This window comes from Mauremys reevesii, linkage group 19 (assembly GCF_016161935.1).
Source record: "Mauremys reevesii isolate NIE-2019 linkage group 19, ASM1616193v1, whole genome shotgun sequence".
NCBI lineage: Eukaryota > Metazoa > Chordata > Testudines > Geoemydidae > Mauremys > Mauremys reevesii.
In genome coordinates this window covers 9,489,311-9,505,711 of record NC_052641.1, presented here as the reverse complement: position 1 = coordinate 9,505,711, position 16,401 = coordinate 9,489,311, and the positions used below count along the sequence as shown (strand labels likewise).

At 43.6% G+C, this 16,401-nt stretch overlaps 1 protein-coding gene across 8 annotated transcripts in view; it reads left to right on the top strand.

The window, feature by feature from the left end:
* The window catches only part of TNC (tenascin C), a 230,083-nt gene that overhangs the window by 120,622 nt on the left and 93,060 nt on the right, over positions 1-16,401 (top strand). For 7 of the 8 annotated variants that reach the window (XM_039506481.1, XM_039506480.1, XM_039506479.1 and 4 more), the window contains exon 2: positions 14,552-14,659. The gene's annotated coding sequence lies outside the window, so the exon portion shown is untranslated. Of the gene's footprint in view, positions 1-13,431; positions 13,450-14,551; positions 14,660-16,401 lie in introns of those variants that run through there. The other variant, XM_039506477.1, reaches the window with a different exon arrangement.

The following is a 16,401-nucleotide window of genomic DNA, read 5'->3' as shown; positions in this document are numbered from 1 at the left end:
CCTTAAAAACCTCTAAGGAAGGAGATTCCACCACCTCCCTAGGTAACCCATTCCAGTGCTTCACCACCCTACTAGTGAAAAAGTTTTTCCTAATGTCCAACCTAAACCTCCCCCTCTGCAACTTGAGACCATTACTCCTTGTTCTGTCATCTTCTACCACTGAGAACAGTCTAGATCCATCCTCTTTGGAACCCCCTTTCAGGTAGTTGAAAGCAGCTATCAAATCCCCCCTCATTCTTTTCTTCTGCAGACTAAACAATCCCAGTTCCCTCAGCCTCTCCTCGTAAGTCATGTGCTCCAGCCCCCTAATCATTTTTGTTGCCCTCCGCTGGACTCTCTCCAATTTATCCACATCCTTCTTGTAGTGTGGGGCCCAAAACTGGACACAGTACTCCAAATGAGGCCTCTCCAGTGCTGAATAGAGGGGAATGATCACATCCCTCGATCTGCTGGAAATGCCCCTACTTATACAACCCAAAATGCCATTAGCCTTCTTGGCAACAAGGGCACACTGTTGACTCATATTACTGTGAGGAATAGAGTTTTGAACTGTTATTGCAAAACTTTTTTGAAAGGGGAAGTATTTATTCTCAGCTTCACCTGAGAGTGTGTGTCATTCTGGGGTTTGTAAAGTAGAGGGTTATTTTAAAATGTGAGAGTCAAATTATCAGATGGTGCAAATCCATTCACTTTGCTGGAACTATATTACTTTATACCAGCTGAGGATTTGGCTTTAAATGTATATCAGAGTTGTCAACAAACTTTGGTAAGGCCATAGCTCCTTACCGCATCAATGGTTTGTTCTAGCCCCGTGTGCTACCCTTCTCATGGCAATATTAGTCCCCAGGTAATATTGCATGTCCGTGTAAGTATCTGTCTGTGGCAAGTATCTTAACTGCCACGAAGCACTTCCATCTGCAACTTGTGAAGGGAGCTGACTTTTTTTTTTTTAAGGGTTGCTTTGTGTTTCACTACTGGGCTTATTATGTCCCCTGCTAATGAATCCATGAATGAGATCACAGAATAAAATGGAAACCAAGAGCTTGTTAATTGTTAACAGAGGCACAAAGGGGACAGGTAGTCTGATATCTGTCTGCTTCCTGCAGACATTTACCTTTTAGTTACATTTTACAGTCTCTTTTCCACTGAAGTACGTACAGAAGTCTGAGCTCTGTAAGATCCAGGCAGACGCAGTGAAATATTCCCATATTCCATAGGTATGAACCCAGGGAGATTCCAGTGAGACTTTTTCCATCACCGCCTGAGCTCTCATAAACTCAGCAGTGAGACTTTTTCCATCACCGCCTGAGATTTCTGACAGACATTGTTCTACCCCTTGAAAACTGTTCATGACTTTAAGGATAGATCCTCTTCTTGGAGTGTTTCCTATGAAGGGGAATCACGTAGGGTCTGACTTTTCTTTAATACCAGTGTAAATCAAGACTAACGCCACGCAAGTCAATGCAGTTATGCCGGTATGAGAGAAGAATCAAGACTATGGAGTGTAAGGGCTGGTCTACACTAGAAAGTTGGGTCAACTCAGCTACGTTGCTCCACGGTGTGAAAAATTCACACTCCTGAATGACCTAGTTAAGGAGACCTAAGTCTCTGTGTAGTCAGCTGTAGGTCAATGGAGGAATTCTGCTGCTGCTGTAGTAAATGTCTACACTGAAGTGCGACAGTGCTGCAGCTGTGCTGCTGTAGCATTTCCAGTGTGCACATAGCTAAGTCAACAGCCTTCCACAAATGACTGCTGTGGTCTTTCCTGCATCCTGGGGCAAGATTCCCCCTGATAGGAAGGATGCCCATGTGGGTTAAGGTACTGGACTAGGATTCAGGAGATCTGCATTCAATACCCAGCCCCACCACTGACTCTCTGTGTTGCCTTGGGTAAGTGACTTAATTGCTCAGTTCCTCAGTTTTCCCACCTCTAAAATGGAGATAAAAGCACTTCCTTTCTTCTAACCTTTGTCTGTCTTGTATATTTAGATTGTATGTTCTTTGGAGCAGAGACTGTGGTGTCTTCACATTGCCAAGCACAATCGGAGCTTGAGCTGAGTCAATGCATCTTGGAGCTACTGTAATACATATAATTAATAACCATATAATTAATAACCTTGGTACCTGGTCTCTTCCATCACAACGGATGCTATAAGATTCCCTTATCCCATTTCTCATGTCCATTCTCCCCTTTGGCATTCGGACGGCCATCCTGACCATCCTTCCAGGTTGGATGTGGTTCTCTCTACAGTTGGTCAGTGTTGAGCCTTACATTAGCAAAAAGAAATTACTGGAGAGTAACGCTGTCCTATCCACTTCCCGCCACCCTAATTACAATGGGCCCATGGGGCCAGAATGCTTCCATACAACTGCTGTTTTATTTGGATCTTCCTATACCTGTAGGATTGGTGAATGCTACCTGCTAAACCCGTGACCTTTCTAACCAAGTCACTTGCAGCTTGAAGGTGAGTAGACAGTTCCCTGGGGTACGAGCAGTGATGAGCTGCCAAAATCTTAACAACCGGTTCCCTATAAAAAGTTCTGATTTAAGGGGAGAAGAGTGGAGGAGAGGCCGGGGCAGGGGGAGACATACTCGTGGGGCCGGGGGTCCCTGCAGGGCCTGGGGCAAATTGTCCCACTTGCCCCCTCGGCAGCCCTAGAGTTTGCAGCCCCCTCCCCCTTACCTTGCCGGCAGCTCAGAGCAGCAGGATGACTCCGGAGCTCAGCTGAGCTGCCCAGCTGATGCCAGCGGCTGGCCGTGCTGCAACTGGGGGGAAGCGGGGGAAGGGCCGGGGGAGCCTCAGCCTCCCCAGCTGAGAATCCTGGGAGCAACAGGATGGTCCGGCCCGCGGACCAGAGTTCTTTGCCCACCCCCTGGCCCTTTAACAACCGGTTCTCCACGGAGGTCTAATTTTAGCAACCGGTTCTTGAGAACCTGTGGGAACCGGCTCCAGCTCACCACTGGGTACGAGTCATCCAACTGAGTTGTAATTTCTGCTCGTTAGGCTGGAATTCCGCACTCACATTTTCTTCAGGAAGAAGCCTTGTGTGACACGGAGGCCCATTGGTGGTTCACTACTCTGTCAGCAACTCCTATCAGGCCCGACAAACTCACTCCACCTAATACATTGCAGTCATAGTATTACTTTGTAAAGAATGTTGTGTACGGTGTCAAATGAAAGCTTATGTCGTACTGATCATCATAAGCATTATGAGATGTATGTACAGGAGCTATTCAAGAAGTTGTCTGTATGTACTAAAAAGAAGTTTAAACCATTTAACAGGGAGCGTTGATAAACAAATCTGTCCCAAACAAAGGCAGATTGATTTACCTGTTTACCTAGTCTCTGATGTGAAGGAAGCATTAAAAAAGCCAAAACACAGTGGGACCTGCATTTGCTGGTAATTCAATAGGAAATGCCAGTTTGATGAGAGGATGTCAGATCAGCCTAGGAAGACACTGGAGACTCAAACCACAGGGGGATTGTCTTATCTCTGGGGTCAGAACAGTGAGTTTGGGGAAAATATAAGGCGAGGCAAAAAGACATTTGGTGATCCATCAAGGGTGCAAAAAGGACAGCACTTTTTGTATCCATGAAAGCTGGATTCTGACCCTGGGAGCTGGTGATGCTGAGTGGTTGCTTTATGTGAGACGCTTACCTTTGACAATGATTGTAGCCTGCTAAAGTGATGGTTAGTCTCTTAGAAGCATTAATGCTTTTCTTTTCTTTGTAACCATATGTCTTCATTAAACGTTCTTTATATCACTTAAATTTCTGTTTGTTAATAACCTTCTCATTTGCCATAAGTACATCACAGTGCTGAAAGATTAAGCAAAGTGTGAATTCTTAATTGAATCAAACAAGCTGGGGTGTGCACTGGAGCTAGCAAACTTGGTAATTTCTGTAAGGATCCAGTAACGGGGGTGGATACTCCAGCAGAATGCTCCTCCAGGGGGCTTGGGAAGTGGGGTGCACCAAGTGTTACCTGCAAGGCAAAGTAAAGGCAGGCATAGCTTTGGGGGAGATTGTTTGGGTGGGTAACGATCAGGGACCCAGTAAGTCCCTCTTTTCCCTAAGGCAGAGGGGTAACAAGGTGATTCACAGTTCTGGGTGCCTAGAGAAAGTGTCACACCTTCACCTTAAAGTACGAGATGTGGCAGAGCCAGGAGGCTCAATGCACTGTACCTCAAGCGGGGTAGCTGGCAGGTGAGAAATCCAGCGGGTAGACAGCTGCAGAACGAGAGAAGTGGGTCTAGTTGATAGAGCAAAGTATCTGGGAGCCAGGACTGCTGGGTTCCATTTCTGGCTCACCGACTGGCTATCTTTTAAACTTTGGGCAAGTCACCTCTGTGTGGCCCAGTTTCCCCCCAGCAAAATGGGGATTATAATCCTTGGAGGGATATTTGGTTAATGATCATTTGCAAAGTGCTTTGAGAAGGTTGGGTAAAGGGTGCTTACTAAACACAGGATACCGTTGTGCTGTAAAAAATGAAAGGTTTCCTCTTTGCATTGCTTAACTGGGAAACCAATGTTTCCGTTCTCCTTTGATCAGACAATAAGGTAGCTAACCCAAATCAGAAGCATTAGTAGAAATAATAATAGTGAATTGTAATACTTAGCTGTAAGGCTCAGAAAGCTTCATTTTCCTCTGTCCTGGGAGATCAGTGTTTAGTGTCAGTAATGGCAAATGAGGTGGTAAGTCCCTGGGCAACAGGTATTATGTCTTTGCAGACTCATATTCTCAAACTGGCACTTCCTGGGAGGTCCATTTGTTGTAACCACTCGGCATCTTTCTCTATGAATGAATGTACTTTCTAAGCACAGCGTCTGTTAGCTCAGCAAGTACTTACTTCAGGCATATTTTAACACACAGCTCTGCCGGGCTGTTGCTTATCCCAGGGTACCAGGAGAAGCTATGCAGTGTCTATGCCATTTTTAGTTGGAAAAAAAAGATGTAGAGGGTTAATCCTATGCTGAATGACTAGCCCTGAGACTGCCTAAAGCAGTGTCAGTAGAAGCGCTTCAGACATGCCTCATCAAACTCAGACCTAGGAGAAGAGGGTTTCCTAGCTAGCCATCTGGACTAGACGCGTAGAGTAAACGTAGCACATTTTCACCACGCTACATGGAGAGTTACGCAGTAATCAGTAAAGCATGGAGCTCTTCCCTTCCCATGGCGAAAGTGTATCCTTTCCTCAGTGCCATCAACTCCGTTTTACATCTCCTCCTCTGCTAGACGGGATGCTCAGGATCAACAGCGCCAGCCACCAGTGGTACTTACATGGCCTTCCTGGAATGGGTGACATATTGGATTGAAATGAGGTCACATTCAGTTACAGAAGGCAAGTGTGTGTGTGTGCATGTGTGTGCGTGCATGTGTGTATACACAAAGCAATGCTCATCCTAAGTTATATAAGAGCTTATTAATAATCTTGGGGTTTTATACTTAAGACCCACCCCCATAGTATCTGAGCAAACTTCCACATAAAATAGGTAGCAATGGTGAAGTCCCTAGCAGATGTTAATTTATTTATTATTATTTTTTATTATTACTTTATTTTATTATGTATTTGTTATTAACATCACAGTTTAAGAAACTACACATCTTCAGCACCCATGTAAGCACATGGTTAACATGCATAACTTTAACAGTACGGTCCATGGGACCGTGACAGGCTGGCTGGACGGCCTTTTAAGACAAGCCAGGCTCAGCCTTGCCTGTGACCTAGGAGCTAGCGCTCAGCTGACAATGGTGATATGGCAACTTAATGATACCTAGTGACCCCAGCGGCAGGGAATCAGGAGGAACTACTTAAACAGACCTGGGAAGGTAGGTTAGTGGGAAAAGCTGCAGGGAAGACCCAGGAAAGAGTTGAGTTCTTGGGAAGAGCTTGGTAAAAGCAGGAATCTCCTGCAGGTAGGAGAACCCGTGGGGAGCAGGTCCAGGCTCCTGTGAATAGGAATGCGGAGATAGGGCTTAAACAGGCAGGAGGACTCACAGGCAGCAGCTTGGCTCTAGGGCTGACAAAAAAGCAGGGAGATCCCTTTGGGGAAGCTGCCAGAGTCCCTGGGGAAGGGAGGCAGTGAGGGGAAAACCTGCTAAGAGAAGCGACAGCCAAAGAAGAACTTTGCAGGAGCAAGTTAGGCTCTGTTTGGGAAGCCCTGAAGCAGGGTCAGTAACCACACTCCAGTGGCGCATCTGTGTAAGATTGATCAGTTCAGCAGAGAAGAGAGAAGCCCCAGGTCTGAGTGCCCAGGGGAGGCTGCTGTGTTAAGCCCAGGGAAGCAGCACAAGGAGGGGAGTATGGGAGGGGAGTATGTTATGTTACAGGGACTAAACCCCATAATTCAAGTTAAGCACTTGCTTATGTGCTTTCCGTAGTGGCTGCAAAGTGGTGGGGTGTGGTATAAATGCCTTGCTGGCATTCATTTGCCAAAAGCAATGCAACCGTGCTGACAAAAGCTTTCTGCCGCACCACGTCGTCATTTATACAACCACTTGGGATATGCTCTGTCGTCTGTCTAGCTAACTAGAGACCTCAAGCTGTATTTAGTCTCCTCAGCTTCCAGGGGAGCCTGCCACAAATATAAGAAATGATAAAAGTGGGTCTGAATCTTGCTCTTAACTCTGACACCATCACTGGGATGGAAGGAAGTTGATGCGTTTTAATTGTCACCAGTTCTTGATTCTCACATTCCTCTTTGCACCAGAGCATTGGTTCAATGTGGTGAACATAAAGGGTGTTCCATGTTCTGTCCTTATAAGAGCTTGTTATTACTGTCAATAGATCTCAAAGTTCTCTACAAAGGTCACTATATGTATTCCTGTTTCTCACATGGGGAAACTGAGGCACAGAGGCGCAGTGACTTGCCCAAGGCCACCCAGCAGGTCAGTGACAGAGCCAGGGATAGACCCCATTTATCCTGAGTCCCAGTCCACTGCTCTAGCCACTGCCTTTCCTGATATGTGGACTTGAAATTACTTTGATTTAAAACCTGCAGCTTCCTCGATGATCTTCTCCTGCTTTGGGGTTGAAGTCTTCCCAGGTCAAGTGGAGGCTGTTCAGACAGCCTCCAAAGGAAGAGTTAAAGAAGGGGATACAGGAAGACATCCTTGCAACCTGCTTCCTGTGCAGACATATTGCACAAGCCCAATGGTTTTACTCTCAAACAGCTGCAGCCTACTTCTTCTCGGGGCATAAACACAACACTTGAGAAACATCCTGCCGATAGACACATTCTAAACAAGGAGGGACTTTCTGTTCTCCTGGGGAAGCACTTCACAGAAAAAAAAGTGTGGGTCATTCAAGTGTATTTGTACTGGAATTACTGGCCAGCTATGTTTAATTAAAGATTATTGGGGTACACTTCTCCTCCTTATGGTGTGATCAATTCCTCTGAAATCCATAGGACTGTTCATCTGAGCAGGGATTGCAGGATCAGGTCCTTCTCTCCTGGGTTGGGAGACTGGCTGCTGTGGACTGTGTAGATATGCCACAAGCGTTATGGTTATAGCGCTCTGTCCTGAAGTCCTTGCTCACGTTGGGCTCCCATTGATACTAAAAATGGGCCTTTCAGTTCTCTGGCCTCTGATTAATGGATCATAACAGCCCCTTTGTGCTGCTGCTGTTAGGATGTAGCCAAATCTAACAGCAGGAACTTCATCAATAAGGTGGGAGCCCAGAACACAACAGTTGCCATCCATAAAAGTTAAGAATCCTTTGGGAAAGTGTCTCACAAATCCCTATTTGCACTCCATTAACCACTAAAATAGGTATTGGTTCAAGCATTCATACTGGAACCATCCAGGCAGCTGTCCTGAGGGCTCTTGATTGGTTTGGGAGTAATCAAAGCAGGGAGGAAAATTAACTGCTAAACAGGCTACAGGAACAGCAAGTTTACAAATACCAAATACTCCAAGCAACGGAGCCAGGATACTTTATGGGTCACTGGTAAACTGTAAGTGGAACTATGTTCACATAAACCACTTGCTGGAAAACTTCAAATGAACAAATTCATAAAAATCAACTCTGTGTCAATCATTTGCCGACAGAAGAAAATACTGACTGCATTGAACAAACGGCTTCTTGCAAAAAGTGGAACTTTCAATATTCTCATTTGATTTCTTCCTCGAGAAAGAGAAGATGAGAGCGAGGTTACAAGAATAACACAGTCAGATTGAACATGAGCCAACCACAGGTTAGAGGCATGTGGACGTCAAGACTTTCATGTTTTAGAAGCCCACGACTTTCAGGATATGGGGCGAGGGAAGACACAAAGAGCTAAACGCTAGCCTGATGAAATCATTTTATTCTGCTAAGCTTTTCTGAGCACTGGCTCAAAGATGAGAAAATATAACAAAAGGGGATTAAATGGGCTAAGATCACAAATGTCCCTGTGTGAATACTTGTCCTAAAATCATCAGTAAGGGGACTGGGCTCTGGCAGGGACCTTTCAGATCTAGTGTCCATTTAGTCAAATAGAAAGAACCAACGCAATTATATACTAATTTTTCCATGAACCTTTCATAAACACAAAGACCTATTCCCCTGATTGATCCACCTTTAAAAAGCTTTCTCCCACCACGGTCCATTATCTAAATATTATTTTTAGCCCGTTATTCCTTGTTCTAACCTTTGTGCCCAATGTGAATAGTTCATTTTCCTCTTTACTGTATCGCTTTTGTAAAATATCAATCTTTCATCTGGATTCACATCAGAACATTACAGCAGAGATACATTTCTAATTTGTCTGGAGTTCTAAAAAAATATATACTGCGCCTTCCATCTGAGAATTTCACAGCATTGTCATCCCTATATTATGAGTGCGGAAAATGATTTGAAGTAGTAATACAGAAAGCAGGGTGGTCAGGATTCCTAATGTCCTTCTCTGACCAGTAGAAAACACTGTTACAGCCCGCCAAGCTGTCCGGCGGTGTCTCAAGGACAGACCGTTAAGAAGCAGGGCACAAATTGCAAATTGGTTATGAGTTCTATACTTAGATGTCATCAACGAATTATGAAGTGTCAACTCCTCAAGCCCTAAAACAGCCTAAACATGGAGTCACAGACAGTCCCCCTTGGGGACTTTCTATCTTGCCATCCAGGTAAGCTTGTAGATAGATGATTCATTACAGCAATAGTCATTTTACTCCAGGTCCCAAAGAACCAGTCACTTGCCTGAAGGTCAGTTGCACCTTAGATCTCATACTAGACAATACTCGTGGCCAATCCTGTAATAAACTATCTAAAGATTTTATTAACTAGGAAAAAGGAATCAGAGTTATTTACCAGGTTCAAGCAGGTAAACATACAAGCACAAATAAGTTCCAATCTTAAGCTTAAGACAAATGGCCCATCTAGCCCAGTATCCTGTCTTCCAGCAGTGTCCCCAGTCAGGTGCTTCCGAGAGAATGAACAGAACAGGGCAACTATCTAGTGATCCATCGTCCACTCTCCGCTTCTGGCAGCCAGAGGCTAGGGACACCCAGAACAGAGGTTGCATCCCTGACCATAGCCATTGATGGGCCTATCTTCCATGAACTTATCTAATTCTTTTTTGAGTGCAGTTATAGTTTTGGCCTTCACAACATCCTTTGGCAACGAGTTCCACAGATCGACTGTGTGTTATGTGAAGCTACCTTTAGTTTGTTTTAAACCACCTGCCTATCAATTCCATTGGGTGACCCCAGGTTCTTGTTATGTAAAGGAGTAAATAACACTTTTTTGTTCACTTTTTCCACGCCAGTCATGATTTTATAGACCTCTATCATATCCCCCCTTAGTCATCTCTTTTCCAAACTGAAAACTCCTAGTCTTCTTAACCTCCTCTCGTATGGAAGTTGCTCCATACCCCTAATCCATCTGTACATATGATCTATAGTTCTGGTTTTGTTCTACCTCCCAACTTTGAATTACTTGCAAATGTTATCACTGTCTCATTTCTTCATTGGTCTCTAACTGGAAACACATTTCCTCCCAAATGCCTGTGCTTGAATATTTCCTGGGGCCTAAAACCATTCAATCCAGGTATCTATTCCACTGAATAAAAGCACGATCACCTGATCATTCATGTTTAATGAGGCAGATTCATTTGAGTTGCTGCTTTTCCATCTGTATGATGCTACCGGGGTTGTGTACACTATCAGTGACACATCAGGATCCACCAAGAACACATGACTCCTCAGTGCTACAGGCAAGCTGCATTCAAATCCTAATGTCAATATTGCTCTGTTCTAGGCTAAATTATTCTAGCATAGGATAGTGAAGTTTATGTCAGAAATCCTAACCACCACTGACTACCAGTAATCCAGTAATCAATTTTCGCAGAATATGATGTGATTCAATGTACATCTGGCCAGTGTTTTCCAGAATCCCAATCCCTGAAGATGAGAAGCTTGAGCTGTGGTGTCCTGCCATTAGAATCCAGTCATCCTATGGCCCATCTATCCATTATGTCCTTCTCTACATATGTCTTGATGTTCTATAAGTCTAGGGTGAGCAGATAGCAAGTATGAAAAATCAGGACGGGGGTAGGGGGTAACAGGAGCCTATATAAGTAAAAGACCCAACGATCGGGACTGTCTCTATAGAATCGGGACATCTGGTCACCCTATAGAAGTCTTATGAATGCTAAAAATCAGCCTTCTCTAGTCTAATGTTCTTTCACTTTCACAGAGGATGAAATTCCATCCCTCCCTCCTCTCTCTCAAACAAATCTTGCCATCAAAGTTTATTTCTCAAGAGAGGATGCTGCAGGCAGTAAGACCTGGGCTCCTATCCTGCTTGGTATGGACCAGTGCTTAAATGTGTATCTCGGATCCAGAATTCTTTAAAAGAGAATCCCCACACACACACACACACACATTGATTCAGTTTTTGTTTTGTTTCTGATTCAGGAAATCACTTCATGCTGATACATAAATTAAATTAGGGAGGGGTGAGTAGATAGGATGAAACAAGAACAGGCCTGGGGTGAGCCAGATAAGAAGAAACAAGAACAGGTCTGAACTTTTGCCTAAAACGTTAATCTCATAGGGAACCTGGTTTGAAATTTGCGTAGAGTAGTGGGTGGAGAAAACAAAGAGGAAAATTATGGTGAACAGGTTTTAACAAGTGAAGGCAAAAGGCTGGTGTTAACAGTTACTGAGACAAATACAGCAAAGGTCTTTAAATAATCCAACATTTTTAGCTTTCTATGACACTCATGAATTTGGACAATGAAATAAAATGTTTTCCAAGCATATGCTAGAGTTAGAGACTGGAAGGGATAACTCTGAATGCATTGTAAATATAAGAACCATAGGATCAGAGGATTTCTTCTGTCAGATCAGAGCATTGGTACATCAAGTCCAGGATCTTGCTTTCAGCAGTAGTCAATAGCTGAAATTTACCTGAGCAATGGGAGGCTCTGTGGCCTAGGTTAGATAGGAGGTCAGACTAGATTATCATAATGGTCCCGTCTGGTCTTAATTTATGACCCTATGACATTGTGAATTTCCATAATACTCCTAGCCAACTAGGCAATGATTATATTTGGGGGGGAAACCTTGCCTGAACCCCCATCACACTTAACTGCCAAATAGATCCCATTGCACCCAGTATTCACGAGAGCCAGCAGTGGTGGGAGATCTTAGTAGAGTAGCTGTGCTCAGAACAGTGGGGATGTGGTATTTTTAGAAGACAGTGAACCACTCTCAGCTTCTCTCTCAGGTCCTATTGGTGATTCATTCATAGATTGCGAGGCCAGAAGGGACCACTGTGATCAGCTAGCCAGCCCTCCTGTATCACACAGGTCCCAGAACTTCTCCAAAATCTTTTAGCTCATCCTAGCAGACCTTTTAGAAGAGCATCCAATCGTGATTTTAAAAACTGTCAATGATGGAAAATTCACCATGATCCTGGGAATTTTTTTTCCAATGGTTAATTACTCTGACTGTTAAAAATGTGCGTCTTATTTCCAGTCTGAATTTGTCTAGCTTCAACTGCCAGGACGGGGGACACAACTTCTTGGAAACAGAACTGGCTGCAAACAATTGGAACGTAGGATTTGTCACAAATTGCAATGTGGGAGGGAGGGAGAAATCCTTCTCCCCCTCCTCTTGACAAGCTCAATAGCTAATTGAAAAACAGGACAAACTTTTTGTTCCCCCCTTTCCTAAAAAAATTGTCAAAAAAATCATCCCGCTTTTTCACAGAAAATCAAAATTTGGATGCTTCACCAGCTTTATTTAATGTGGCTGCTGGTCCTGAGCTGTCTGGGGAAAATAGATGCTTCTGCTAATGTAGGAATAGCAACACCACTGTAAAAAATTGGAGGGGGAAATTTGAAATGACCAGAATATAAAGAACAGATGAGTCAACTCATAACATGGAAATTCTTAAAGAGCAGTGACAGGCCCGCATACAGGAAACGCTTTGTTTAAATATATCCTTATTCTGTGAAGCCTATAAATCGTGTTTAACTTGAAGCCTGTGCATCAATGCTTCCTGAATAGGGATTCTTTCCTGATTTAGAGTATGCAGAGATGCAAACACTAGATCTGGTCCAAAAAAATTCAAAATTTGAAATTTTGTTGAAAATTTTGAAATTGGGTGGGAGGCTAATCGAGGAAAATTTTCAACAGTCTTGTAATTTCTTCCCTTTTTTTTTTTTTTTGGACTGATTGTGGAGGTGGGTGGAATTATCTGAATTTTGACACTTCCATTTATTTTTAAACTGGGAGGAAGTAGCCAATAAAATATTAAATTTTCCATCTCTTTCTGACCAGCTCTTGAGTCAGCCTCTCCATTTTGTCCAGGAGAGGGTCAAACAACAGAGTGAAATATCATTTTTTTTTAAAAAGACTGGAGAATCTTCTGACCATTTATATCTGAAGTAATTATTATGAGAGTCGCGGGTTTCGAGGTTTAAGATGACTGCCCCAGGTCAGAAATTCTTTCCCTTCTCCATGTGCAGCAGAGCACAGTTGACCATATCTATTTTGTCTCTCTTGGATATGTAAGGGTGGGCAGGATATTCCCTGTAATGTAATTCCCTTAACACGGCAAGGATTGGTTGCTGCTGGAGGCAGCGTACTGGATTTGATGGACAAGTGGTCTGATCCTGTGTGGCAAATCCTGAGTTCCTAGGAAAAGCCAGCTGACAGGAGATGCAGTCAGAGGGGTGAAGTAGCTGGAAGGAGCCAGTCAACCAATTTTAATTCCAACCAGGGTCCAGGTGGTGCCCTCGGATTGTAGCTCAAAAGGATCCCACTGCTTTTTAGGAGCCTGGTTCATCGCTTGTTCAAGCCAGCCCGTGTGTTTGCACTGACTCCGGTGGGCTTTGGATCAGGCCAAAGGGAGTGCATCAGATGGCAGTGCTTGCTTACTGGAAGAACATCAGAGATGTGTGGTCAGGACAGTAGCTAGGTGAAGGCAGAGCTGAAACGCTCAAGGTTTTTTAAAAGGTAAGTAAGTGGGGTGGGCTGAATGGGCTAGTTTATACTGCCCGTTGGAAGAACATCCAGGTTACCCACCCACTGAAGCCAGGACACCTTTAACTCTCAGTCACAAACCTGAGGTTCCAGGGAAGAATAGAGTTAACAAAAAGATGCCCTTGAAATATACTAAAGGGGGTGGTCTGTGAATTACTGATAGCTTTGGGTGAGGAAAGGGGATGAGGGTGAGGGGGCTTTGTCCTCAGTTGGATGAAACAGGAGCATCACAAACAAGAACAGATTATCTCTCCAAACACACACGCACCCCAGACACATAATCCCCTTTTATCAGATACCGAGAAGAAAGACGAGGCTTCTCTTTTCTCTCTCCTTTTCAAGGCATCAGGATGGAGCTCAGCTCAGACCTTGCTCCCCTTCTCCCCCCCCCTGCCCCCAGCTTCTGAGTTTGCAGCAGCTCAGAGACATTCCTTAATGAGAACGCAAGGTTGCAATTACATGGGCCTCCGCCTCACCTGGTGTAAACTGGCATAAACCAAGCGAAGTTTGGCTGATTTACACCAGCTGAGGGGGCTGCGATGTGTGAGACGCATCTTTGGAACTGGAATCCTGCTTGCCACCCTCCTGTTCTTACCGGATTTTGTTTCACAGCATTAATAACAGGGGGAAAGACTCAAAACTCTGATAATATACTTTGCTGATGCTGTAAGGAAAATATTCTCCTCTGACTCACTTGCCTTGAGCTGACTTTTTTTTTTCTTCTCTCGTGGATCAGGGGGTTTCCTTCTTTAGCCATAAACTGCATGCAAATACCTTTGTGTGTGTGTGTGTGGGTGTGTGTGTGTGTTTTTCAGTTTCACAAGCTAACCCATGCTCCAAAGGGACTCGGGAGGCTGTTCCTTTAATAAGCCAACTGGAAAAAAAAAAGTGGAAAGCTTGCCTTGAGGCATCCCATTACAGTGGAATGAGACAAGGATCAGGGCTTCTAGCTCAGCTATAAAAACCAGGCAGAAGCTGGCTCCTCTGACCACAGTTTGCCTTACTGTCAAACATCTCTCGCTCTCTCTTTCTCAAACACACCCAGACTGTAAGACAAGACAACTTTTTTTCTCAGTTTTGACAGGACAGCCACAAAGTGGAAAGGCGGTTGCTGACTTTTGCATCCTATTTATTTCATGGAGGCTGCTCGTGGTGGGATCTAATTCATATCAGAGCTGGTAAGGTAAGTCTGCTTCAGCACAAATTGCTAAATCTAAAAAAACCCCAAAACTACAACAACAAAAACCCTCAGGAGCTTTTTCTTTTTTTTTAAGCTTGCAATAATAGAATGTGCCCTAGTGAACTTTACAATCATTGCTTTTATTCAGTCTGAACTGCCAGAGGAAATCATCTGGGAACATTTTTTCATGAAGTGTGCATGCGTTCAGGCTGTTTTTATTTTCTGATGTCTGATATAATCAGATGAGTGTCTCAGTGGCATTGGCCTGAACAAATGAATGAACCAATGAATGAATGAATGAGCGCTGGGATTGCTGAGCTCTAGATCTGGGGAAATGCAGACAAAATTTGGATGACAAGGTGGGTACAAAATGAATGTCCAGTTGGAGTGGAATTCTTGAGGTTTGCTTTGCTATTCAAGTAACTAAAGAAGGTGTCCCCACTATCAGATCAAACCCACTTCTAATTCTTAGGCACTTCAAATAATTGTCATCACTAGACTGTTAGGTATGAATTGAAAAGAGTTGGAAGGTTTTCATTTTTAATTGGCCACTTCCATTGTGCTAAAGTTTTTTTTGTTCTCACCTTTCTCCCCTCCCCACCCCGCACTGGGCTCCAGTTTCTTCCACAAGTACAGTGACATCTGACTCTGTATTGGGGAACAAAAGACAAAGGCAGCCACAGCTGGTATTTTATTACTAAGTATTTAAAATGGGAGGACAAGGGGACTCCAGGGCAGAGGGCTGAAATTCTGCCATCATGATAGGTAAAAACGAATCACTTTCTGTACTAACCAGAGTTACTTTCTCATGCTTAACCAATTACTTCCCTGTGCATTACAATTTTTGGCATTGCCAGTGATCCTGTTGGCTTAAATTGCTTCAGCTGATAGAGAAGATTGTAATCCTTGGCTTTGTTTAATGGTTAAGTCCTACTTCAGAACTTTCTGTGGTTACATCATTTTTAAGTGTTCTCCCTTTGTGTTTTACAACTTAATATCTGGTTAATGGGAAGAACTGGGGTTTGGCTAGTATTTTCATTTTGACAAAACTTTCATTGCACCGGGCAGATAAAATGTTACCTTTATGCTGTCTGGCATAAATGGAAAACCACGACACATCTCTAGTGTAGAGCAGACACACACATAGTGTAGAGGCACAAGAAAGATATTCTTTACCAACTCTTTATTTATCCAGAAGCTGGAACAAAAGCCAGTATACTGCAGTTATTCAGTGAATAGGGCGGAAAGTCTGATGTAGTATCTTTTTTTCCATCAGTTCATTTAGCAAATGTCTTCCTTTAGTGAATGTTCATTTTCAAACTTCCCCTCCTTATGCTGGAATAAAGTAGCAGAGAGGAAAACGTATAACTACACACATTAAATTAGAGCACGTTTTTTTTAACTATCTAAGTGCCTGTATGTGCCTTGAAATGGTTTAAAACCAGAGCCTGCAAATGGTATGTACTGTTTGATGACTTAGCAAGTATTAACTCTTTTATAACAGAGAACTGAAGAGAGAGCTAGATATGGAACGAGAGTTTTCTATTTTGTGTCTTTTCATTTCACATTTCTAAGCACTAAATCTTAAAAATAAGGTTTTTTTAATCAAATTAACATGCTCAGTTAAAATCAAGCTGAACCTGTAACTTCACTGGTTTTCACACCAGTTATCCGGGAGTTCACAGTCAGCCTCATGCTGCAGCTGGTCCCCCTCTCCAGTATCAGCCCAGCAAAGAGCTTGCATC